A 27045-nucleotide genomic window follows, 5' to 3' on the forward strand; every position below is an offset into this window, starting at 1 on the left:
CGTGGGGTCCACCCAGACTAGCACTAACCTAAACAGGAAGTTAGACTAAACTAATTGGGCTCAGGGACCCACATGTCATGGACACATGCACTAACTAAACAAGATTAGCACCTAAGTTAATGGCGCCACGTCAGCTGCCGGCGTTTAACCGCCGGCGACCATAGACCATGGCGGTGCCTGCGTCGAGTTTGCTCTATCGGCATCCATTCGATGCGTGGGAGGGCGCATTCGAAAGAGGGGAGCCAGACGCCTTTGTTGGTGGCCATGGTTCGGGCGGGGGTGGACGGAGTCGGCGGCGACGAGCTTGGCTGCGGCGGCCGGAGCACGGGGTTGGTCGGGACGAGGCTGTAGGGCTCGGTAGGGGGTGCGGGTGGTGGCGTTGGCTTGCTGGGGAGCTGCTGAGCATGTTGGTTTGCTTTCCCATGAGCTATAGCGTCTGAAACGACGACGACGACATGGTTGTGCGGCGGCGAGCTCTCGGGTCTGGCGGAAATAGCGGCTAGAGCGGCCAAACGACATGGGAAGAAGAGGGGAACGGTTTAGCGGCTCACTGCGAGTCCAACGAGCGCGAGGGCGAGGCCGGGGACGCTCTATGGGCGGCGAATCGAGCAACGGCAGCCGTTGGTGCAAAGGACGAAGATGGCATCGAGGACGGTGTTGTAGGGCTTCCGACATTGCGTAGCTCAGCGAGGAGGTCGAGGGCGACGCGGCGGAGCTTCTGGACTCATCGGCTGGGCGAGGGGTGGTCGGTGGCCATGGTGGCAGCGAACGGCGGCGACGGGCGTGCTCGGGAGTGGCGCGGGAGAGAGCAGAGGAGGGGGAGAAGCACGGGAGAGAGTGAGGGAGGTCCAGGGGGTGCGTGGCATCGCGAGGGAGGTCTAGGGCGACGAGGGGGTGCGGCAAGCAGGAGGTGGCCGGGGCGCGTGTGCGCGCACGGCGGCCACATGCCCTCCTGCCTACTGGCAGGAGGTGGAGGACGACAGGGAGGAGCCCCTGGTGGGCTGGGCTGGCTTTGCCCAGCTGGCTGCTACAGTACCCAGCCATGTGGGCTTTGCTAGGTAAAGTTCCTTTCTTTTCTTTTTTTGTTTTCTATTATTTGCAGTTTGTTTTGATTTGATTTAAATACCAAATCAATTTATAAGTTTCTTAAAATTTGCATGTGGATCAAATGGACAGAACCAAAGTCACACATGGAGTTTCAGAATTTCTGGACTTATAGTTAATATATAGTAAATATAAATCCAATCCAAATATTTACTGATTTAATTCAAAGTCCCAAAATAAGTATTTCTGAGATTCCAAAAATATTGGTTTGAATTTACCTATTGCCAATATTTTCAGAAATGAACAGGAACACTTTCTTGGGTTTATTTGAAGCAATTTTTAATGTTGATCATTTTTAGAAATGATTTCCGAGGCTTTCCACTTTCCCCAATTCAACTTTCATAAATTTAAACATGATGCAAGATGATTGATGCAAGGACAAGCAATGACTAGCTAGGGATGTGACAGTAAACCATTACAAACTCCTAGCTAATTAAGCATGGCATGAGCAACTATAATCTCTAATTGTCATTGCAAACATATTTCACTCATAATAGGCTGAATCAGGAACGATGAACTAATCATATTTACAAAAACAGGATAGGTCGAGTTCATACCAGCTTTTCTCATCTCAATCAGTTCATGATATAACATCATTATTGCCTTTCACTTGCACGACCGAACGGTGTGGATAATAATAATAGTGCACGTGCATTGGACTAAGCTAGAATCTGCAAGCATTCAATATACAGGAGAAGACAAGGTAATATGGGCTCTTTGTTAGATCAACAATAATTCATGTGAGAGCCACTCAACATTTTCATCATGGTCTTCTCCTCTCGACCCCCAAAGAAAAGAAAATAAACAAAACTATTTACACGGGAAAGCTCCCAACAAGCAAAAGAAGAATGAAAAATCTTTTTGGGTTTTTTTAATTACTACTACTACAAGCATGGAAAGTAAACTAGCTAAAACCTACACCTAATTTTTTGGTTTTCCTTAAGGTTTTAAAAACACACAAGAAGAATGCTGGAAAAGAAAATAAACTAGCATGGATAGTATAATGAAAAAGTATGAGCACCGACAATTGGCATGAGTGCGTGAACATGAATGTAATGTCGGTGAGGAATACATACTCCCCCAAGCTTAGGCTTTTGGCCTAAGTTGGTCTATGACCATGGGTGGCCTGGTGGATATCCAAAGTTGTAGCTGGGGTCGTACTGAGATGCAGCAGCTACAGCCTAACTAGCTGCAGCTTGGAGGCGAGCTGCCTCTGTCCTCCTCTCGTACTCATTCGCCTCCTCCCTGGTTATAACATATCTCCCTTTTGCCTGAAAGTCAAAGAAAGTAGAGGCAGGGAGAGCAACATGGACGGTGCGCCGTCTGTCAAAGATTAGTCGGTACTGGAGGAACTGATCGTTCCTCTCAACAAACTGATGGAGAACCATGGGATCATAATCTAGATAAGCAGGAGGCAACTCAATATCATTTCCATGTATGGGTATATCAAGATAGTTAGCTACACGAGTTGCATAAATTCCACCAAACAAATCTCCACTTATACTGTTGTGATGCAACCTACGTGCAACAATATCCCCCAAGTTATATTGTTTATCACCTAATACCGCACTCTTGAGGATACTAAGATCTGGAACACACATGTGACAAGCCTCATCTTTACCGTTAATGCATCTACCAATGAAGAGAGCAAAATAATGTATGGACGGGAAACGAATTCTCCCTATGGTAGCTTGTGTGATTTCTCTAGATTTCCCCACAGTAATACTAGCAAGAAAGTCTTTATATTCAGATTTGCGAGGTTCACGAACATTGCCCTAGTGCGGGAGTTTACAAGCAGTATTAAAATCTTCTAGGTCCATGGTATAAGATTTATCATAAAGATCAAATAAAACAGTGTGAGAATTGTGCGAGGATGTATATTTAAACCTTCTCACAAATGAATCAGTTAGATAGAGGTATTGCCGGAACTTATCTGACACGAAGCTCTCAAGATCAGCGTTACGCACATACGCGTCAAATTTATCCTTGAAGCCTGCCTGGACCATGAACTCCTCCGACGGCCATTCGCAAGGCCGCACTTGAGCTTCCCTTGGCAGTTCATTGTCCGGCTCACGTATCGCGAGCCTTGCTTCCTTGAGGAACCACCTTGGTACATTTTCCTAAACATTTTTCTTCCTCTGAAAAATATCTAAAAAAATTTAGTGACTCAAAATAAAAGTGAATCAAACTCAACAAGATTGATAGAAACTACTCCTACAAGTGCCTAGAGGCCATATCATGCATTAAAACTACTTTTGACCACATAAATTTGACATGCAAGCTCAAGAACAGGGTCACCTAAGCAGCAAAAATTTGCAATAAATACATCACTATAACAAAAACTAATTGGACCATTGGAGGAGTCACATACCAAAGAACAATCCCCCAAAGCAGTTTTGTGAATGGAGCTTTGAGCAAGGAGATCAAAAATGGCAGCAAGATGAGCTAGAACTCGGGTTTGAGCTGGTGGATGATTTTTTTCTGGAAGAAGACGAAGTGTGTGGGTGCAAGAATAAGTGGAGGGGGCCCACGTGGGGTCCACGAGGCAGGGGGCGCACCCCAGGGGGTGAGCGCGGCCTGGACCCTCGTGGCCAGGTGGTGGGTCCCTCTGGTGTGTTCTCAGTGCCAATAATTCTTAAATATTCTAGAAAAAATCATATAAAATTTTCATCACATTTGGAGAACTTTTATTTTTGGGGTATTTTTATTGCAAGGATAATTCAGAAAACAGATAGAAAATATTATTTTTGCTTTATTTAATCTAAATAACAGAAAGTAAAAAGAGGGTACAGAGAGTTGTGCTTTCTAACTTCATCATTCATGCTCATCAAAAGGAATCCACTAACAAGGTTGATCAAGTTTTGTTAACAAACTCTTTCCGAATCGCATGAAACCGGAGAATTTTCGAATAACACTAGGTTACCTCAACGGGGATATGCATGTCCCCAACAATAAGAATATCATATTTTTTCTTGACAATGGGAAGAGGAAATTCGAAACCTCCAATAGTAATCGTTGAAGTTTTTCCAATAGAATTAATACTGTGGACTTGAGGTCGTTTCCTCGGAAAGTGTACCGTATTTTCATTACCATTAACATGAAAAGTGACATTGCCTTTGCTGCAATCAATAACAGCCCCTGCAGTATTCAAAAAGGGTCTACCAAGAATAATAGACATACTATCGTCCTCGGGAATATCAAGAATAACAAAGTCCGTTAAAATAGTAACATTTGCAACCACAACAGGCACATCCTCACAAATACCGACAGGTATAGCAGTTGATTTATCAGCCATTTGCAAAGATATTTCAGTAGGTGTCAACTTATTTAAATCAAGTCTACAATATAAAGAGAGAGGCATAACTTTAACATAGTTCCTTTTAATGGAGCATGGTATAGTTGGTACTCCTGGATCTCCTAGTTTCTTAGGTGTTCCATCCTTAAAAGTATAATTAGCAGGCACGGTGGAAATTTCATCTCCCGGTATCTTTCTTTTATTTGTAACAATATCTTTCATATACTTAGCATAAGGATTCATTTTAAGCATATCAGTCAAACGCATACGCAAAAAGATAGGTCTAATCATTTCAGCAAAGCGCTCAAAATCCTCATCATCCTTTTTCTTTGATGGTTTAGGAGGAAAAGACATGGGTTTCTGAACCCATGGTTCTCTTTCTTACTGTGTTTCCTAGGAACGAAGTCCCTCTTATCATAACATTGATTCTTTGATTGTGGGTTGTCAAGATCAACAGCAGGTTCAATCTCTACACCATTGTCATTGCTAGGTTAAGCATCAATATGAACATCATCATTAACATTATCACTAGGTTCATGTTCATTACACTACAAAAAAAGACATATCTGTGACATTTTGGGCCGAACGAAATTTTTTTCTGTCATACTTATGACACTTCTATGACAATAATTGTGACAAAACACGATATCATCATAGATGTGGTGGGGTCCTACTTCTATGACAAAAAATCATGACAGAAAATGGGCTTTTTGTCCTGGGTGGGCCGGAGATGCAGCTGCATGACATTCTTTGGGCCGTCCATGACGGAAAAAACCATGGTAGAAGCGAGGGCGAGGAAAATATCGGGGTGTTCCCGGTTACGGTGGGTGGTCGGGGCCGAGCGATGTGCGTTTCTCTCATACACGCATGTGCGTGGGTGCGAGGCGTTGGGCTCTAACTGAACCCGAGCGATTGCACTGCAGGCTACGTGTTACTAAACCCGAGTGATCAATCGATGGCTGTTAACTGAACCCGATCGAGCGATTCCTTCACTACTACTGCTAACTGAAGCCGATCGATGCTGCCTCTGGATGAACAGTGAGCGTTGCTGGGGGGTTTGGACGAACAGTTCCCAGTGGGGTGGATGAACAGGACCCCGTGGTGTTGCCTCTAGATGAACAGGACCTCGATCGATTGAGCCGGTTGGGGCTGGATGAATAGGACCCCGTGGAGGGATGGATGAACAGGACCACCCCGTGGAGGGCAGGATGAACAGTAGGCGGTGGAGGGCTGGATGAACAGTAGCCCGTGGAGGGGTGGTTGAACAGGAGCCCATGGAGAGGGCTGGTTGAACAGTAGCCGGTGGAGTAGCGCGTGGTGGAGGCTGGATGAACAGGAGCCCGTGGATGAACAGTCGCAGGTGTAGACTGGAGGAGGTCGACGGTGGATGAACAGTAGCCCGTGGAGGCTGGAGGGGGTCGACGGTGGAGATGAACTGTATCCCGTGGAGTCCCGTTTTATGGTACGCCACACCCCTCCCAATGAACAGGACCCCTGTTTCGACCGTAGCGCTCCAACACAAGTCCGTTTCCTCCGTTTTGCGGTATGCCACACCCCTCTCGATCAATAGGACCCCCATTTCAACCGTAGGAGGTCCGTTTCCTCCGTTTTGCGGTACGCCAGACCCCTCTCGATGAACAGGATCCTGTTTCGGACGTGGGCGGTCGAACACAAGGCCGCTTCCTCCGTTCTGCAGTACGCCAGACCTCGTTTCCATCAGCTGTTCCATCCAAGCCCTCCCGATGAACACGACGACACATTCCGTTTCGACCCAGCTGGTTGGCTCCCCATGAACACGACGACGATGCTGTTTCTCCTTTCTGACCCAGCCATGTACACGAGCCCTGGCCGTACATATGCGCGAGTAGGCGTTCGAGACCCTGCCCGTATGTACGTACGTGGCCGTATTTTCTTTCTTGCACACTGGCCGCTGTACGTATGTGTACATGCTACGTGCGCGCCTCTACTATGACACGTGCATGCCTCTACATCGACCAGTATGTACGTACACGTTCGCGACCAGAATGACAACGCTACATACGCTTCGACCAGGTGGGTCCCGACTGTCAGGCACTTCCTTGCGTGCGAAGATGTAGCTGGTGGGTCCCATCAGTTAGGGGGGCGAATCATTTTTTTTGCCTGGACACACTTCCTTGCATGCGAAGATGTAGCTGGTGGGTCCCAGCAGTCAGGGGAAATGGTTTTTTCACGAAATACGATGGCCCGTCCAGTGAGTCCCCGCTGTTAGGTGGAGGAATAATTATTTTGCGCGTAATAAGGAGGCACTTCCTTGCTGTGGCCGTGGACCCAGCTGTCAGCCTCTCCATGTACAGTCCATGTCCGATGGAAGCCGTTCCTTGACCACGCCGCGCCGAGAGCAGCAGGGCGGTGGACAACGGCGAGGCCTATGAAGGGGACAACGCAGAGCCGGGGAAGACGCGGCAGTGGAAGCCCGCATGGAGAGGAGTATGAAGGTTCACTGGTTCGGCTGCGGTGTGAGGCTGCCGTCGCTGCAGGGCCTGGCCAGCGGTGGGAATAGTAGGGGGCGGTGAGGCATCCGCGGCAGCACAACCGGCCACGGGAGGCAGGAGCATGCGGCACTACTGGCGCTACTTTGGGCGACTGGAGCAAGAAGACCAGAGGTTGAAGAAGCACTACGGCCATTTGATGGACATTGTACGGTCAATGGAGCTAGAATCGTTCATATTGACTAAGTTGACAAGGCACTCCGTCCCCGTCAACTTAGTAGGCCCACAAGTCAGCCACCCACCAAGGTGGGTCCCAACTAGCAGGGGGAGTATTCATTTTTTTGTGCGTAATAAGGAGGCACTTCTGGTGGGTCCGAGCTGACAGTGGGGGGAACTTTTTTTCGCGAAATACGGTGGCCCATTTGGTGGGTCCCAGCAGTTAGGGGGGAAACATTTTTTTCGCCAAATACGGTGTCCCGTCCGGTGGGTCATTGCTGTCAGGTAGAGGAATAATTATTTTCCACGTAATAAGGAGGCACTTCCTTGCGGGTGCCGTGGACCCAGCTGTCAGCCTCTCCACGTACAGTACTCTTCCGATGGAAGTCGTTCCTTGACCACGTTGACCACGCCGCGCCGAGAGCACCAGGGCGGTGGACGACGGTGAGGCCTAGGAAGGGGACGACATCGAGCCAGGGAAGACGCGACAGTGGATGCCCACGCATAGAGGAGTATGAGGGTTCGCTGGTTCGTTGCAGTGTGAGGCTGCCGTCACCACAGAATAACAAGGGGTGTGGGTGAGTAGAGGGATGGCCTGGCCAGCAGTGGGAGTAGTAGGGGCGGTGAGGCCTCCGCGGCATCGAAGCCAACCACAGGAGGCAGGAGCACGAGGCACGACCGGCGCTGCTTTGGGCGGCTGGAGCAAGAAGAACAGAGGTTGAAGAAGCACTACAGCCATTGGATGGACATCGTACGGTCACTGGAGCTAGAATCGTTCATATTGACTAAGTTGACAAAGCCCTCCGTCCCCGTCAACTTAGTTGGCCCACAAGTCAGCCTCCCACTATTATGGGTCCGAGCTAGCAGGGGGTATTCATTTTTTTTGTGCGTAATAAGGAGGCACTTCCTTGCGTGCGAAGATATAGCTGGTGGGTCCGACCTGTCAGCGGTGAGAACGTTTTTCGCGAAATACAGAGGCCCTTCCGGTGGGTCCCAGCTGTCAGGTGGACGAATCATTATTTTGCGCGTAATAAGGACGCGTTTCCTTGCGTGCAGCCTTGGACCCAGCTGTCAGCCTCTCCACGCACAGTCTACTTCCGATGGTGTCGTTCATTGACCATGTTGACCACTCCGTGCCGAGCGCATCCAAGGTGGTGGACGACAGCGAGGCCCCGGACAGGAACGAGCCAGAGATGGGAAGACGCGGGAGTAGAGTCACAGACGGAGAGGTGTACGAGGGATAACTGGTTCTGGTGCGGTGTGGTTCGGCAGTCGGTGGAGAAGAACAGGAGGTGTGGAAGGGTGGAGGCGGGAGCAGGTGGTCCCGGCGACGCTGGAGGAAGAAGACGAGAGATTGAAGATGGATGCCGGTCGTTGGATGTAAATCCAACGGCTAACGATGTCAGAATCATTTGTTGACTAAGTTGACAACGACTTGCATTGTCTTCGACCTATTGGCCCACATTTCAGCCTCCAAAAATGTGGCACGTATTCAACCCATTTTTTCAGAATTTACAGTCTTTTTTGCGGGGTAGAATTTACAGTCCATTTGATTTTTTTGAATTACAGTCCATTAGCTGGGCTGGGTGAACAAATAATGTAGCGTCCATGCGGCCCATTTATGTTTTTCCTAAAAAATTACAGGCCATTTGCACTTTCTCGAAATACACGATTTTGTTGGGCTTATTATAATTATAATGTTGGGGTGGGCGCAACAATGTTATCAAAAAATAAATAGGGGCTGAGCATTTTGTTATATATATATTTAAATAATATGTGATTTATTATTACATTGGTCCTTAAATCTTACCAAGCTTTTGTACACAATCACCAGGATTTTCGTTGCAAAAAACATCCAGGATTTTATTATTAAGAAATTATTTTTATAATTTAATAAGATGTGGGATATTGTTTTCTTACATATGTATGTATCTGTTAAATATATGATGACAATAACAATAATATATAATAACATATAAAATAATTTAAATATATATAATATAGTTAGAAGGGAAACATAAGTTGGACCCGGCGTTCCTATTCTTATATAAAAAAATAGAACAGACCTCTGCGTTTTCTTCAAAAAAAATACATAAATTGGGCTGCCGATGTTTCAGGAAAAATAAAACCTCGGATGGGAGGTCCATAGGCCGGTCGATACATGATGGCCCTCAAGAAAATACAAATAGGCCTATGGAATTCCCATCCGAGGTCGTGGGCTGTGCATGTTTAAAAAAAGCCTAGACGGGGCAGCCCAAAACTTAGCTGATACTTGCTGCCCCAGTGATAATAAATGATACCTGCCAACTCCCCGGCTTTGTTGTGAATTTATCTCCTATAGTAACTACATTGAAGCACCTAAAAAAATGTAACTATGTTGACAAACCTATGGGCCCCAACGTCAGTATAGCATTAGGAGGAAGTATTTTTTTGATGAGGCACTTGCTTGCGTAAGGCCGTAGACCTGGTGGGTCTCGACTGTCTGCCTCTCCACGTATAGTCCTCTCTAGATTCCTCTCGTTTGTTCACTATGTTCACAACGGCAGACAGCGGCATCGCGGCGAGCACACAAAGGCGCAGGAGAAGTTCCGACCACCTGAGGAAGTGCCTTATTAGTAACAAAACAACTGAACTAGCCTAGTGTCCGAGTGACACTACCCGACAGCTGTTCCGCCCGGATTCGATTCCACCTATGCAGAGAAAATATCTCCAATTTTTTTTCCTTTGCCTTTATTAACATGTGGGTCCCAATTTTCATCTATGCACACCACGTCCAACACTTGCCAAAACTTCATCCCTCGTTTTCTCTGTTTTTCGCACACTCGGCATTGTGTGGGCATCTTGAAAATAGCATATCTTGTTGACTGTGCATCATATGAAGATGTGCTATGCATGAATGTTGATCAGCATGATGTTAACTGGCTAGTAGTTCTAGTTTCGACCATGAATAAAACTTCCAGCATGATGTTAACACTGCTTGAAAAGGCCGTGTTAATATAAATGCTCTGCCTCTGAAAGTTGCGGTTTCTTATCTGAAACTGAACTAGGAGTTTCTTATCTGAACCTTGCAGTTTCTCCTCTGAGAATCACCTGTCAGCGACCGAAAGGTAGGGGAACCTCTCCTCTCCATCATCTCCATTCCAAAACCACCGTATCGCCTCTCCCTCTTCTCCATTTCAAAACCACCCCCTCTCCTCTCCATCATCTCCATTCCAAAACCACTGTCCCGCCTCTCCCTCTTCTCTATTGCAAGACCACCGTCTCTCCTCCCATCTTCCAAAGCTAGCACCGGACCACTCAGAAGGACATCTATGGAGGGGATGCAGCAGCGAATCAGGCAGATCGCCGTCGTTGACCAGGCAAAGTTAGCCAGGTTGAAGGAGATCCTTACTTGGTTTGACAATGAGTGGGAGATTTCAAGGACGGCGAGGGCCATGTGGCAATGTATGCGAAAGAGCGAGACGACGGTGATGAGGGCGGCGATGTACTCCTCGGCGGCAGTCACGCCGCAGTCCTTTGAGTTCATCGAGTATCTCCTCTGGGCGATGGAGCAGATAGATTCGCCCGATACGAAAGTCAGGCGGAGGTGGTGGGCGTACAGGTCGAAGGTCGAGCACCCAGAGGATAACGAATCGATCGAGTATGGTGAGCCGTTCGTGAGGGTGCAGAGCCAGCCGGAGCCACATGAGTATTCGTTCTCCCACCACAAGAGGAGGCCGGATGGCGCGATGTCGCTTCCCCGCCATTCTCCATGGTCCCCTCAATGCTCGCCTCGTTTCAACGGTGTTGGTAGGGTTTAAGGTAAGCTTCGCACTAACCTAATCTTCCATCTGCTCATGCTTACAATCAGTGTGACAACTAATAAAAATCATGCTTACAATCAGTCTCCGAGTACTACGCCAATCACCCTAAAATAGCTCTATACCTTTGGGTAAAAGTTGTGACACTGTGTACAAATAAAGAAAAATAGATTGGTAGTTCTTTCAGAAAAGAGTACACCCCTAGAAAACTGCCAATATAAGCTACTAGTATTTTTTGAGAGAAGTGCATATTACACCCCCCCAACTCTAGCCCTAGTCTAATATACACCCCTCAACTCCAATACCGTCTAAAATACACCCCCCAACTCTCAAAACCGGCTAGAATTCAACCCTCCTCTCCCTGTTGACCGGCTTTGACCCAGTTTGACCGGTTTTGACTGAGTGAACAGTAAAAATAAAAATTTTAAAAACAAAAAAATATTTTTTTGACAAAATTCAAAAAGTTCCAAATTTTTTCACCGCGTGAACAGTAAATTCAAAAAAAAATCACCTTTTCAGCATGTTTGGATACCTGAGTAAATTTGAGATGTCCGTAAATTCGAAAAAAATTCAAAATTTTCAGCATGGTGAACAGTAATTCGGGAAAAAAATCCAAAAAAAATCACCACGCGCTCAAACATCATCCATGCAAAAAAAGGGTTTTAAAAAAATCGATTTTACTGTTCGCCAAGCTGAAATTTTGAAAAAAAAATCGAATTTACGGTCATCTCGAATTTACTCAGGTGTCCAAACATGCTGAAAAGGTGATTTTTTTAATTTACTGTTCACGTGGTGAAAAAAACTTGGAACATTTTTGAATTTTTTCAAATTTTTTTTTATGGTTTCTAAAATTTTATTTTTACTGTTCACTCAGTCAAAACCGGTCAAACTGGGTCAAAACCGGTTAACAGGGAGGGGAGGGTTGAATTATGGCCAGTTTTGTGAGTTGGGGGGTGTATATTAGACGGTATTGGAGTTGGGGGTGTATATTAGACTAGGGCTAGAGTTGGGGGGGGGTGTAATATGCACTTCTCTCGTATTTTTTTAAGTCTAAGCTACTAGTATTTGGTTAGAGGATTTGCTGCCGAGAAAGATCCGTCCACAGTGAGCGCCACACATCCCACTGATGGTGGTGGATGCCAATGCTTAGATGGAGCAGGGTTTGTGTTGGTAATTTTTACTTGGTACCTCACACTCTGCATATATGCCGGTTCCATCCGTACATTTGTGCAGTTCCACCAAAATGCAGCTGAATAACCGTGTTTGCATAGATAATGAAAATGCGTGATTACATTATAGTGGCACTAGTTGATGAAACATACACTAATAAACAGAAGAAAATATTACATCATACTGGAAATCGACCCAAGTCTCCTCGATACACCTTCTGCCAGTGATGAACATCAGTGTACATCGGTAGTACAAGGAGGGGCCTTGAGACATTCAAATCTCTATTCTTGTGCAGATCAACTAAAATTAAGCACCCGAGTTTGCAGAAACGCTTAAACATTAACAATGGGTCTAGTTGATGAAACATACATTAACAAAGAGAAGCACTTTCTTTATCTACATTGGAAATGAAATGATAGAGAGGACACTCGCTCTATTTTAAATGTATTATTACTTCATTTTATCAATGACACTAGGGGCGAGCAGGTGGCAAACGAGGTGTACCATGCGTCGTAAGGATGAAGGTTGGGGGTGCTTATACTGGGATGCTAAAGCTGGCTCTTTCAGTCCCTATCTTCCCCCTGATGTTTCTGTGGTAGCATTTGGGTTGTAATCCAAACTTGGCCGAGCTGGTGCTGCGCCCCCCTACCTGCCTAGCATATGTGGCGAACTTGTCTCCTGCTAGTACTTAGTCCGTTCTAGTAGTAGTTGCATAACTACCCATTTACACTGAGATGTTGTCGGATAATGGTTCTCTATGGTTGGGTTTCTTTAATGAAATCGGAGGGAACCCCCTCTTTCGATATATAAAAAAACAGTGGCACTAGCGAGCCAAAACATTGCCTGAAATTAATAGTGCCACTAGATTAAGGTGCAAAATAATAACATTAATGCTTTATCATGGCAGTGCCAAAACAGTAGCACAAGAGCAGGATCAACATGCAGGATCTTTGGCAAACGGTCAGACCAAAAAGGAACATACCTCGTGATGGGAACCATATCTGCAATCAACGCCACCGTAGAAGGGATGTTACCAGTCACCAACATGGATGATTCAATTCAGGGGACCTTTTGGTGCAGTTCACCTAAAATGAAGCAATGTCCCATGAGCTAGCAGCTTCTTCTTCTTCTTCTTCTTCTTCTTCTTCTTCTTCTTCTTCTTCTTTTAAGAAAAGGGCTCCAGCCCCGGTTCCATTTCCATCAGAAAACGAAACCCACAGAGCTTCTTCTTCATTAGTTGCAAGAAAATTGAGCAACATCAAGGTTGGTCGTGAAGCTCTTGGAGAGTAAGCGAACCAGGACAATTGCATCTCTAACGAAAAGAAGCAACTTATCTTAACGGGAAATTTAGCAGGACATGAAAAAAGTGCCATTGATTCATATTACTGGAGGCATTACATTGAAAACAACATTGGTTTAACGTGTCCTTACTTTTAATAGTGCGACTGCTACATTTTACCAGTGGTATTACATAAGAGCGGCTTGGGGCAACAAACATCAGAAGAGGATATCTGGGTTGGTCCCATTTTTGTTCGGTATATAGCCACCTTATACTGTGTGAGGCTAGCAAATCTAGTGCTGGACTTACTCTGTTGACTTGTCCCCCAGTCCCCACTTTCTTTCCCTTTTCAACCAATAGATCGGGTTTATATTGAGTTTGTACTGCGTTCCCTTTATTTCCCTATTAGACCTAGAGACCAGTTGGATAGCCAGTCTCTGCTACTTTTCGCCCCCATTATTTCCTCTTCCGACCAAGTTCTAGATTCAGGTAACAAATCTTATCCCACCCCCACCCCCTTTCTTCCTTGTTTGAACCAAGTACTACTAGATTCGAGTGCATGAACTAGTTTTACCTCTTAACAGTAAAAAAATTAGGTGGTTTTCGAACAGTCGATTGATCCTATCTACACGAGGGGGGCTGAGAAATAGTAAAAGATACAAATGCAGCGACGTCAGGAGCTCGAGAAGTAGAGCAAGGCCGATTTCGAAGGAAGTTATACCTGAGGGTCGCCGGGTTGTCGCTAGGTGGGCGGCGGGAGGCCGGATTTGTCCACACTACGGCAACAAGGAAGAAGGGGTGGGAGGCCCTCCCTCGCCAGCGATGCTTCGAAGAGAACGGCATGGCACGCTGATCGGGACACGCCGGCAGTGGGTAAGAGTCGTCGCCGAGGATGACCGCGTGAACATTGCACCTTCTCACCTTCCCCGGCGGAGAGGATCCGGCTGGATCTGTGACCAACGGTGAGTAGAGAGAGAGTGTGTGGCCACCGCTGTCGTGTTTAGATCTGGAGAGGACGAGACAGTGTGAAGAGAGCAACACTAGCAAGCAAGCGCGGAGGCTCCTGCCTATATAGTGGAGTACTAGTTTTCTTTTGTCTATCGGCCGAAGCCGGCTTGACCTGGGCAATGACTGTCGAGAAGTCTTCATGCACGTGCCCCAGAGGCGCAGTTGTCGTCATTTTGATCTGAAGCACCGGATTATGACATATAACACGAAAAAATGCCACATGACAAGAAATCATAACCTCACTGCCCAAAGGAGACAAGATGAATCCCGACGGACAAACTAGACGAGGATCGAAGCTCAAATTAAAGATGAACTCATAGAAAAGGGGTCCGTCGATAGATGTCCTAATTAACATAGCCGGCTTGACCTAGATGGCAGCCGAGTAGTCTTCGTGCATGTGCCCCCAATGACTAGCCCAACTCAGTTGTCGTTGTTTAACCCTCGCAGTGATCCGAAGCACATGACACCTAATTTTGCGAGATGACAAGAAACCTTTTTTTAGATTTCTCACCAGAGCTACAACCATGTACAACACAGCCTGCACAATATGTAGACGATAGCCAATCCAGACATGTCTGCTGGAGTCTGGTCACATGCATGGACAAACTGATCTTCCGTGTCTTGCAAGGATTGTCCAGGTACCAATGTATGTACTACTTCTATTAACTCACACGACTTGCGGGGCCGGGGAGTGTGCCTATGGTCGGTTCTCAATTGCGGTCCCACATGTGTGTGCAAATGCAATATGACGTGCGTTCCATTCGGAGAGCGGCGTGCCAGACCGACCGACCGTCTGGGGTGTGACGCGAACGCGACGGGCGTGCTGTATACTTCGTACATGTGTACCGCCGTTTTCTTGAGGCTTTGCTCCATGGTGCAATCCATGGATACAAAATTAGTATACTGTACTATTTAAAAGTCGAGGGAGGTGCTTTTCCCGCACGGTAGGCGGGGCAGTTCCGCCTAGTCGGTTCGACAGAGATGCAAGAAGATGAGGGAGTAGGCTACTGCAAACGTAGGGTTGTGTGATTTGACAGTGAGTTACTGCTGGACAGGTGGGGCCGGTGATTTGACTTGCCATTATCATTTTAACTGCGGCGCTACGACCGGCTTGAGTCTCCCGATTCCTGACCACCTCCATACAGGTTCCTCTCCCGATGCTCCACCATGTAGAGGCTGGCTCTTGCTTGAGAGCCCACTCCTCCACTTTTTCCTTGCCTCTTTCCCCCAGATATGCAAAAATGCCATCTAAAGCGGGTGATACGTCTCCAACGTATCTATAATTTTTGATTATTCCATGCTATATTATATCTGTTTTGGACATTATTGGGCTTTATTATACACTTTTATATTATTTTTGGGACTAACGTACTAACCGGAGGCCCAACCCAAAATTGCTCTTTTTTGCCTATTTTAGGGTTTCGAAGAAAAGGAATATCAAACGGAGTCCAAATGGAATGAAACCTTCGGGAACGTGATTTTTGGTACGAACATGATCTAGAGGACTTGGACCCTACGTCAAGAAATTAATCAGGAGGCCACGAGGTACGGGGCGCGCCTACCCCCCAGGCGCGCTCTCCACCCTCGTGGGCCCCCTGTTGCTCCACCGACATACTCCTTCCTCCTATATATACCTACGTACCCCCAAACTACCAGATACGGAGCCAAAACCCTAATTCCACCGCCGTAACTTTCTGTATCCATGAAATCCCATCTTGGGGCCTGTTCCGGAGCTCCGCCGGAGGGGGCATCGATCACGGAGGGCTTCTACATCAACACCATAGCCCCTCCGATGAAGTGTGAGTAGTTTACCTCAAACCTACGGGTCCATAGTTATTAGCTAGATGGCTTCTTCTCTCTTGTTGGATCTCAATACAAAGTTCTCCCCCTCTCTTGTGGAGATCTATTCGATGTAATCTTCTTTTGCGGTGTGTTTGTTGAGACCGATGAATTGTGGGTTTGTGATCAAGTTTACCTATGAACAATATTTGAATCTTCTCTGAATTCTTTTATGTATGATTGGTTATCTTTGCAAGTCTCTTCGAATTATCAGTTTGGTTTGGCCTACTAGATTGATCTTTCTTGCAATGGGAGAACTGCTTAGCTTTGGGTTCAATCTTGCGGTGTCCTTTCCCAGTGACAGTAGGGGCAGCAAGGCACGTATTGTATTGTTGCCATCGAGGATAACAAGATGGGGTTTTCATCGTATTGCATGAGTTTATCCCTCTACATCATGTCATCTTGCTTAAAGTGTTACTCTGTTCTCTTGAACTTAATACTCTAGATGCATGTTGGATAGCGGTCGATGTGTGGAGTAATAGTAGTAGATGCTGGCAGGAGTCGGTCTACTTGTCTCGGACGTGATGCCTATATACATGATCATACCTAGATATTCTCATAACTATGCTCAATTCTGTCAATTGCTCAACAGTAATTTGTCTACCCACCATGAATACTCTTGCTCTCGAGAGAAGCCACTAGTGAAACCTATGGCCCCCGGGTCTATCTTCTATCATATTAATCTTCCAATACTTATTTATTTCCTTTGCCTTTTATTTTACTTTGCATCTTTATCATAAAAATACCAAAAATATTATCTTATCATATCTATCAGATCTCACTCTCCTAAGTGACCGTGTAGGAATTGACAACCCCTTATCGCGTTGGTTGCGAGGATTTATTTGTTTGTGTAGGTATGAGGGACTCGTGCATGGACTCCTACTGGATTGATACCTTGGTTCTCAAAAACTGAGGGAAATACTTACGCTACCTTGTTGCACACCCTTTCCTCTTCAAGGGAAAACCAACGCGAGTGCTCAATAGGTAGCAGCGGGCTTATAGCCCACTATTATACTTGATCCTACAGGTGCTAAGCCTGCCACATAGGCATGAAGTCTGATGTGGAAAGTTAATTAAGAAGAGACAGACCAGTTTGGTGACCCTAGGAAGAAACCATGATAAGCGTGTGAACCTAGATGAAGCAAACATAGCAACAAAAAACTAAGCACCTATGCATTGGGGACTTGAGTTGCTAAGCCATTTAATGCCCATAGCACCTCATCTAAGCACCATTTCATTGGAAGAGCTCACTCATTGGCAAATGTAATAAATACTATGAAGAAAGAGATAGAGAGAAGTAAACAAAAAATACTCTTATAGCCAACCTTATAGCTAACCTTGTTGTATGAGTGACTAAGTGATGACTATGTATGACATGCCAACATCAGATAACCTAACGCACCGTGTTAAATCTCCAAGGGTGCGGCCGCGCGAGCGAGGCGACGGTCATGGTAGGAGAGACCATGATACGGGCTGCTGGCAGCCCTTGGATCTGAGATCGAATGGTCGCATGCTAAGTTGCTGAAAATTTGAAAAATAACCCTCCAGGATAGGATATTCACCCATAGGTCTAGAATCACGCCATGCAACTGTTCGATCTCAGATCCAAGGGCTCTCGGAATCCCGTATCATGGGAGAATGGAAAGCTTCATATCACCTGTAATTTTCCCGACGCTTGACATGACATCAAAAGCCATTTAATTGGGCGTCCAGTAGACATGACATCTAATTGGGCCCCCATAGTACTATGCATGAATCCATTTATCCACCAGGCAAGCCACTACCCTGCCAACCGCACGCGCCCCCACTTGACATTTTTACAATCGACAAACCACTCCTAGTCCTCCTGTCCTTTCACATTATGGCAGTTTCACTAATCCTAACCCTCTACCAAATCCATGGCATCCCAAATCTCCATGATCGGCGGTGAGTACAAGGTTAGAACCATCACCGGTGATGAGTTCGACGTCATCTACACCTGTCCTTCCGCAACGGTGAAAGAATGCCTTGCTCGCTTCAAGCACATGTTCGAAAACTCAAATGATGAGTGGGTCGCTGGGCTAGACGTTGACTACACCACAGTCCTGGGAAGCGAGAAGAATCTAAAGGAGGCAGAGAAGAAGAAGGTTTCCGTGATCCAGGTTTGCATGCATGACTTATGCTTGGTCTACCACATATGCCATGCCGACGTTGATTGCCAGGATTTTAATAATTTCCTCAAGGACGGTCGAGTCAAATTCGTTACTGTAGACTTTAGGAACGACAAGGAAATCCTGGGACGTATAGGCCTCATTGTAGGCGACCCCTTCGACCTCCAGAAGAAAGGCCTGGTGCCCTCCCGTGATCAGCCTTCAATGCTGACCTTGGCAGGAGCCATGGTTCATCCTTCGTACGGTACACTGAAGAAACCTCCATTCAGGTTTCATCATGCATGGGAGTGGAATGTACTAGATATAGACCACATCCACTACACAGCAATGGATGGCTACCTTTGTTTCAATATCTACAAGGGTTGGATGAAGAGCAAGATCCAAGTGTGCGGTTCAAGCAAAGAAGTATCGGCCAAGAGGAAGATGGACAAGGACGAAGTCGACAACGTGGATGAGGAGTCCGAGTAAGGTGGCAGTGTCGTTGCTCATGGTGGTTCTAATGCAGTGTCTACCGGATTAGTTGCTTAGTTTAATTTTAGGTGTGCTTAGTTTTATTTGAGGGGTGTGTTGTGCTGAGCCCCCAGCAGAACTATGTTATGTTTCTTCTCGTTATATTTCGTACATTTCATATTTTAGTTGATATGGTACTACCACTCGTTTCTTCACATTATATACGTAAAATATATATGGCCAACATATAGCCAGCAGTTTAGTTGTCAAAGAATTTCAGGGTGCTTAGTTTTTTCAAAGAATTCCAGGGTGCTTAGTTTTATTTGAGGGGTGTGTTGTGCTGGAGACCATTAACTTATCATTGTGAGAATCGTCTTATTTTTTTCATGTAACATGGTGAACGGGTTTGACATGAAAATAATAATGTCTAATGGCATTTCTAATATATGCTACCTCCCCCAGATTTTCTTTACAGAGGCAACATAGAACTATATGAGTGCCCTGTTAAATTTTGGAATTATTCCGGGTTCGTTTGGCCTTTTTATACATTAATTGAGTTTCTGGTCATTTAATGTTCATAATTCAAATTTGAACTACAAGCACATGCTCCTGTGCACCAAAGTTGATTGAAAAATCACATGTGTGTCCTCGGGTGAATTTCTAGGTCACATGCAAGAAATGGGAATGAAATTCAAACATCTGGGCATCGTGGTTCGGCCGAGAACATTGAGAAGCTTGGTTTTAAAATTCTTGTAAATCCAAAACACGCCTGAAAATCGTGAAACTAGACATGGTGCCATGTCATGGTACTACCATGCTGTGGTAAAAAATCCGCAGAATAGGAACAAGTTTTGGTATAAGTTTCTTACAAACCGGAGCTTCTCTTAGGAAGGCTCGTGGTTCTGAGAGGGAACGTGTCACCTTTGTGTTCATAATTCAAATTTTAAATACAAGCACATGCTCCAGTGCACCAAAGCTGGTTAAAAAATCACATGTGTGTCCTCGGGTAAATTTCTAGGTCCCATGCCAGAAATGGGAATGAAATTCAAACATCTGGGCGTCATGGCTCGGCTGGAAACATTGAGAAACTTGGTTTTTTGATTCCTGTAAATCCGAAACACTCATGAAAATCATGAAACTTGGCTTGGTGTCATGACATGGCACCAACATGCTTTGGTAATTTTGCTGTCTGATTTGCGAAGGCGCACACATTAACAATCAACAAAGTCATTTTGGAACAAGTGCTGTCACGTTACAATCATAAACACAAGTATGATTGAAACCGCGGGCATTCTATTTACCATTTATGTGCCGCCACGCATGCCCTTTTTTTATTAGCTAGGAGGCGCCATGCAGGGTAGCTATTTGAGCATGGGAGGCATGCGAGCCCTTTGACCTCCATCTGCCGTCCACCTCTCTCCCAAGGTCTCCATTAATGGCGCCCGAGGCTCTGTTTAATGGCGTGGCAATGTCTCACTCGACTGAGATTTAAGAGAGAAAAAAGAAAATCTGAAAAGAAAATTTTGCACGGATCTTGATGTAAGATCCGACGAACCTATATAGCATCTACCGTGACTTATAGCAAGACCGCTGAATGTGCGGGCCGCACACGGCACCAACACGACACAAGCTTCGTCTGCTTGGTGCGCATGCAGTCGGGTGAGTTGTCCAAGTATAGACACAACCAGGCCCTCGTTGGTATCCGCGCCTCGACTTTGGCTGGTCATAGTGGAGAGTAGCATAGACTAGTTAGTAGTCTATGTTACTAGTACCTTCATAGTTGGTAGTGTCATATAGTATATGCATAATTTGGCGACGAGCATCTCTATATGTACCACCTTTTTCTTTAATTACATCTTGTTAGTTTTGCTCCATGGCGCAATCCATCGATACTACTACTGTACAAATGTATACATTTTTTAAAAGGCAAGAGGGCGGGGCAGTCTAGCTTGGTCCTTTTCATGAGAGGCGAGGGCCTTTGTGATTTGACAGCTCATTACTGCTGGAAGGCGGGGCCTTGTGATTTGACTGCTCGTATAAATGTGCCGACGACCTGAGGAGGAGCAAAGAACCGTGCTGTATACTCAAGTTTTCCACTGGAGTACGACGGAGGAGCACGAAACACGGCAGCCTAGTGCCATATGCTCTACTCTCTACTCTTATTATATATTTGTAACACCCCGAGAATCGTGCTACAGTAATCCCATGCCTAATGATGCCATGTCATCATTATTAAGTTGCTAATCCTGAATGTGTTTCAATCTAAGCTCAATTTCAAATTTAAAATAAAGTCAAATAAATTTTTTCTCCAAACAGTAAAATGAAAATGTCCGCTGTGTTGAACATATTCATTAACTAATTGTCATGAATGATTCAACATCATTTTAGATATTTATTATCCCCAGAAAATTAAAACAGTTCCAAATCAGCATTTTTAAATGCTTTTCTTTTTTTGAAAAATCCAAATCAATTCATACTCCTCCCGAACTTTTTGTAGCAGTGCCAAATATTGCAAAGTATTTATGTAGCACCATTTCATATTTTACAAAAGTCTCTTTTTGGCCTAACATTTTGCAAATTAGAAAAGATTAAAGAAATCAGATAAGGATAAAGAGAGAAGGCCAAAACCTCACTATGCACTCTAGCCCAATGCCTACAGCAGCACAACCCAGCCCACTTAGCACTCTTCTTCTTTCTTCTGTTCATATAGGCACCGTGGACAAAGCGCGTGCGTCGACGCCGCCGATGTCCACACGTCGGGCATCCAACCCTCGTCGACGCCTGTAAGGTCTTCCCCGCGCCCTGGACGAACCCTAGATGCTCTCCCCGTCTTCCTTTCGTGCAGCTTCTCCCTCACAACACAAACCCGAGCGAAGCCGTCGCCGTGCCGTCATCGTCTCTGTGGCCATGGTCATCCTCGAGCTACGACAAGATGCCTAGAGGCACCGTCGTCATCTTCTCCGTTGACTTCAACCATCGGAGCAAGCTGGGAGGGCCTCGTGCGTCACCATCGAGCTCATCTCCACCTCTGCATCTCGACACTCGCCATCTTCGATTCGGCCTCGCAGGAGCCTCCCCGAGCCCGCTTTGCTCACCTACAGGCTCAACGTGAGCTCCTCTCCCCGTTCCCCTTTTCTTTCCCTCTAATTTGTCATCATTTGGCCGCCCCTCGCCTTGGCCGCCATGACAGAGAGCTCGGCTTTGTGCGCCCGCGCGCCCTTTGTCGGCGTGCATGCAATGCCCCGCCGTCGCCTCTCGCAGCTCTGCTGCAACCGCAGCCACCGCATCGCTCCGCCCCTGTCCACTCATCGGCTGCACTGGTGTCTGCCGCCGCCCCGCACCTCGCTTTCGCCGTCGTCTGGCTGGCCTCAATCGCCCCTGGCCACGAGCCCGCCCATGCTGGTTGCGCCCTGCTTCCCCTACGCGCGCGCCGCCTTTGTCGCTGGCGCCCGTGCCCGCCTGCCTCCCGCCGGTGCCCGAGCACTACTGCAGCCCGCCGCTGCCTACGCCCCGCCTTCGCCTGACCTACGCGCCTGCTCTGCCCGGCTCGCGTCGCTGCTCGCTTGCTGCTGCTTCGCGCCACGGCCGTCGCTCGCCGCTGCCGCCCCCTGCAGGTCCTCCTCCCGTAGCCGCGCCCCTGTCGCCGCCGCACCGCCCCCTCTGCTCGCCGCTGCCGGGGCAGCTCCGGCCGGCCCGCGCGCCCGTTGATGGCTCCTCGCCAGTGTCGTCCCGCACCCGGGCGGGTTCGGCCTCCGCCTGGGCAGCGCCCGATAGCGCTCGTGTCCGTTTCGGCCTTTGGGCCACTACCCAGCAGGGCCCCCACGCCTCTGTCTTTTTCTTTAAAAAAGAGTTATAGATAAAAATAAATAATATTTATATAATTAATTAGTTAATTAATTAATCCTGTTAATTAACCTGCTATTTACCTAATTAGTCAATTAGTCAGCACTAACAAAAACTGACATGTGGGTCCCCTGCCTAGTTGACCAGTCAACTGGTCAACAGTTGACCTGGTCAACGGGGTCTACTGTCAGCCTCTGGTGGCCCTGCTGTGTGCACCCTGCTGGGTGCACATAGCAATTTCACCTTTTATTTCGAATTAATAATAATTACAGTATATTGTTTAAACTTTGGAAATTCGTAGAAAATAATCCGTAACTCGGATGAAAATGTTTTCTACATGAAAGTTGCTCAGAAAAACGAGACGAACCCGAATACGCTACCCACATACGTGTCAGATGCGTCTAACTATCTGAACATGGAACTTTCCCCTCTCTTTCATTTGTCTGGAAAATGCCTAACACCAGGAAAACCCCTCCGGATGTTTTCCCTCTCCGTCTTTAACGTGTAGTACCGCATTAGTTCATCTCTAACACCGTGTATTGCCATGTTATGTTTTATGATGCTTTGTTTGTTGTATATTTATTGTTTCTTCCCGCTCTTCTCTCCGGTAGACCCCGAGACCGCAGTTGATGTCCTTGTGATCGACTACGTCACCGACGACCCTTCTTCCCTTTCAGTGGAGCTTCCAAGCAAGCCCCCCCTTTTAATCATCCCGATATCGCCCATTCCATTCTCTCATGCTTGCATTAGATTTTGCTACTGTTATTGTTTGCTCATATTCTGATGCATAGCCTACTTTTGTAACATGCTCATTGTACCTTACCTGCTTATCCTAAACTGCTTAGTATAGGTTGGTTAGTGACTCATCAGTGACCCCCACCTTGTCCTTGTTGCCCCTGCTTCATCATCGAAGACCCGATCAACGGGATTGAAGACTAGGCCCCGACACCGCACATCACTTTCCCCTTAGTTGCTCGACACTACTAGGTTACTATCGAGTGCCGAGGGTGGAACCTCTTACATCACTCCTGATGAGATCTCCGTAGTGTAGCTATACGGTCGAGGTCATCGAGGGTGATTTCCTCCTTAACCACTTCCGTTACGGCTCTGTCGTGCAACCCATCAAACGTGAACCTCGAGGGTGGATCCTCTTACGTTCACCTTGATGACAACATCAAGTGGAATTCACCAGGGGTGATTCCTCGGGTTTTCCCCTTGGTGTCAGACACACAGTTACTATGGTTACTATGACTTTGCACTGAGCCATGTTATTAAAGACGGGTCGGCCCTAAGCGGTACCCGCGCGAGCTTAATTGCGAGTGATGTGGAGTCGGGTTGACCTGGAAGGTGCCCGCGAGATACTTACGAGCCGTGGCCGGGCATTCTTAGCCCTTGCCGCAAGTACTCGAGATGGGGCAACGGGGTCACATCTTTCGTGAGTCTCTGCTTGTTACCGCGCGTTCCCAATCCACTACGATTTGGATATTTGATCCGAGGGGCCTCTGGCCTGATAGCACTAACCATCACGTGGGCATAGTATGGGTGTTCTGCGTCGTATACATCAGCCAAAGCTTAATAGACGTCAGCGACTGAGCGGCGCGCGCCGGGTTGGACTGGTAAGCACCTACCTTTTTGAAGGAGGTAGCTAGGTCTGCTCACCAGCTGCCCACGCAACGTGCAGGAGTTCGCGGGGAGATGGCCCATGACCTCTGGGGGCATAGGTTTAGTCCGGCGTGCTGACCTCTCTATTAAGCCTAGGTCGGGTTGCAGCGTATTGTTTGGCTGAGGCCGGGCATGACCCAGGAAAGTGGGTTCGGTCGGAGTTAATCGAGTGTGGTGGGTAAGTTGGTGCACCCCTGCAGGGAAGAAAACATCTATCGATAGCCTGTCCTACGGTAACGGACACTTGGAGTTGTATCCCGATCGATACAACTAGAACTGGATACTTGTGATGAGAAATGGATTGTGATGAGACTTGGATATGAGATGATAACTGGATAGTATGGCTCTGGGATTGCTTTCTCGCAGGGAGTCGAGAAAGGATCTCTGGCCGAGGTTGATAACACTTCTACTACTTTACTTTATGCTACTCTACTCCCTCCTATTGCTGCAAGATGGTGGTTTCTAGAAGATGCTAGTCTTCCATAGGCTAGGCTTTCCCCTTCTCTTCTGGCAATCTGCACTTTAGTCCACAGATATAACCCATTCCTTTGATACAGATGCATACTTAGTTTAGATCTGATGTAAGTCTTGCGAGTACTTTGGATGAGTACTCACGGTTGCTTTGCTACTTCTTTTTCCCCATACCCGATTGTTGTGACCAGATGACGGATCCCAGGAGCCAGACGACGCCACTGATGACTACTACTACCCGGAGGATGCCTACTACTATGTGACGGCCGCTGACGACTTGGAGTAGTTAGGAGGCTCCCAGGCAAGAGGCCTTGCCTTTTCGATCATTGTTGCTTTTGTGCTAGCCTTCTTAAGGCAAGACTTATGTCTGTACTCAGATATTGTTTCTACCACTGACTTCCGTGTTTTCAAGCTTATGTATTCGAGCCCTCGAGGCCCCTGGTTTGTAATATAAAGCTTGTATTATTTTAATTTGTGTCTAGAGTTGTGTTGTGATATCTTCCCGTGAGTCCTTGATCTTGATCGTACACATTTGCGTGTATGATTAGTGTACGATTGAATCGAGGGCGTCACAAGTTGGAATCAGAGCCGACTGCCTGTAGGAACCCCCCCTCTCCAACTCCTTGGCCGAAGTTGAGTCTAGAAATCAAAAACCGTTTTACTAACTTGGTTGTGTGTCTTACGGGCCCACGTCGCCATTGGGTGGTATTAGGATCTTTTATTCCTCATCTATACTCTGGGAGTCTGATCTCTCTTCTATTTGGGTTAAATAATTTTGCTAAAAATCTAACTTTAGGTTCTCGAAAATACTTTCTCCCGGAGAGCCCCTTCAGTCCAGATGATCGCTTGCTGCACCAGAAGATTTCGAAGATACTCTCTGATGTTTCCCCGAAACCCTTGTGCCCTTCGCCGTTGCAATTTCATATCACCGATAAATCCCTATGGACAGCTGCATACACTTGTCGTCCATACCTTCTTTTCCAATTGTTCTTGTTATTACAAAATACCATGAAATACTTCGGAATTTTCGAGAATCCTTTGTGCCTGCTGCCTTGCAGCTTCTTTTCCGCTTGAATACCCCCCTACGAATAATTCCTCACACTTATCGAGGATTCGTTCATTCCTAGTTGATCATATGTCTCACAAAATTCTTCAAGTGCAATTCTATCTCCCAAAGATCCACTAAAGCCTAGTGCTCTCGAAAGTTTTGTCTGCCTACATTATGATTGAATCCATATGTATGGCAATATTCATTAAACATCCTTTGTCATTGTCATCCTGAGCCTATTGATTCATTATGTTGCGATTGCTCGCAATCATCAGCCGAACCCTGAAATTTGACCTTCCTGCTCATAAGTCATTCTAGACATGAGCTGGTTCTCGGCAAACCAAACCTTAATTGATTGTCGATCTATATCTATTCAACTTACTTGTCTTTTGGTCAGAGTGTCTGCTTCTGATCTTCTAATTTGGAAATCATAATTTCTCTGCATTAAGCATCGAATTATTCATATGTTTCTATAATCCAATGCCTTTACATTCTTTTCTTCTTCTGATTGAGTACTGATACTCAAATCAGATCCATTAAGGACCGTTGAATCCTTTGTTGGATTATTATCCGGCAGTTTCCTTCATGTTCAAAATTTTGTGCGCTCTTCCCCTGATACATATTGCCTTTGGTAAATTGTATTCTCTGCTTTGTCAACCATGCTCTCCTTCCGAGCTTGAGTTAATTACCTCTAAAACTTTTGCAAATGTTCCTAAGATGCCCCGATGGGTTGAATTAAAGCTTTCCCTAAATTGTGTGAACCCAGAAATTTCTATGGGTCATACTCTACTGGTGTTACGCCGGATAAAAAATTTCTACACTACAACTTTGTCAAAAGCGGGAACTAAATGAGAGGTTATGCATTGAAGAAGTGGGAGTCGAGCTTGAACTTTGTGTTCATGCCCATAGACACGATGTAGTCTTATCATTGAAGCTTCCCTTATAATCAAATGTTCCTTTGGTATGAGCTCATCTTCCATCTTTAAATTGATTCTTTGCAATCGTGGTTCCAACCATATTTTCTCCTTGATTCCATTTCCCGACAAGTTAAAATACTTGTCTTCTGTAGATCATTTCATCTGTCCAACCTCTATTTTGATCTACCTCAAATATTGCCCCCTCTTATCTCGAGGATATTGTGTCATTGCACTACCTCTTGTGAATCCTCATTGGAATGATACTCCATCACATCATTCCTAGCCTGTTCAGCTATATCATTATTGTACTAAATTTTTTAACTGT

The sequence above is a fragment of the Triticum urartu genome, chromosome 6 (assembly GCF_003073215.2).
Source record: "Triticum urartu cultivar G1812 chromosome 6, Tu2.1, whole genome shotgun sequence".
In the NCBI taxonomy this organism is placed as follows: domain Eukaryota; kingdom Viridiplantae; phylum Streptophyta; class Magnoliopsida; order Poales; family Poaceae; genus Triticum; species Triticum urartu.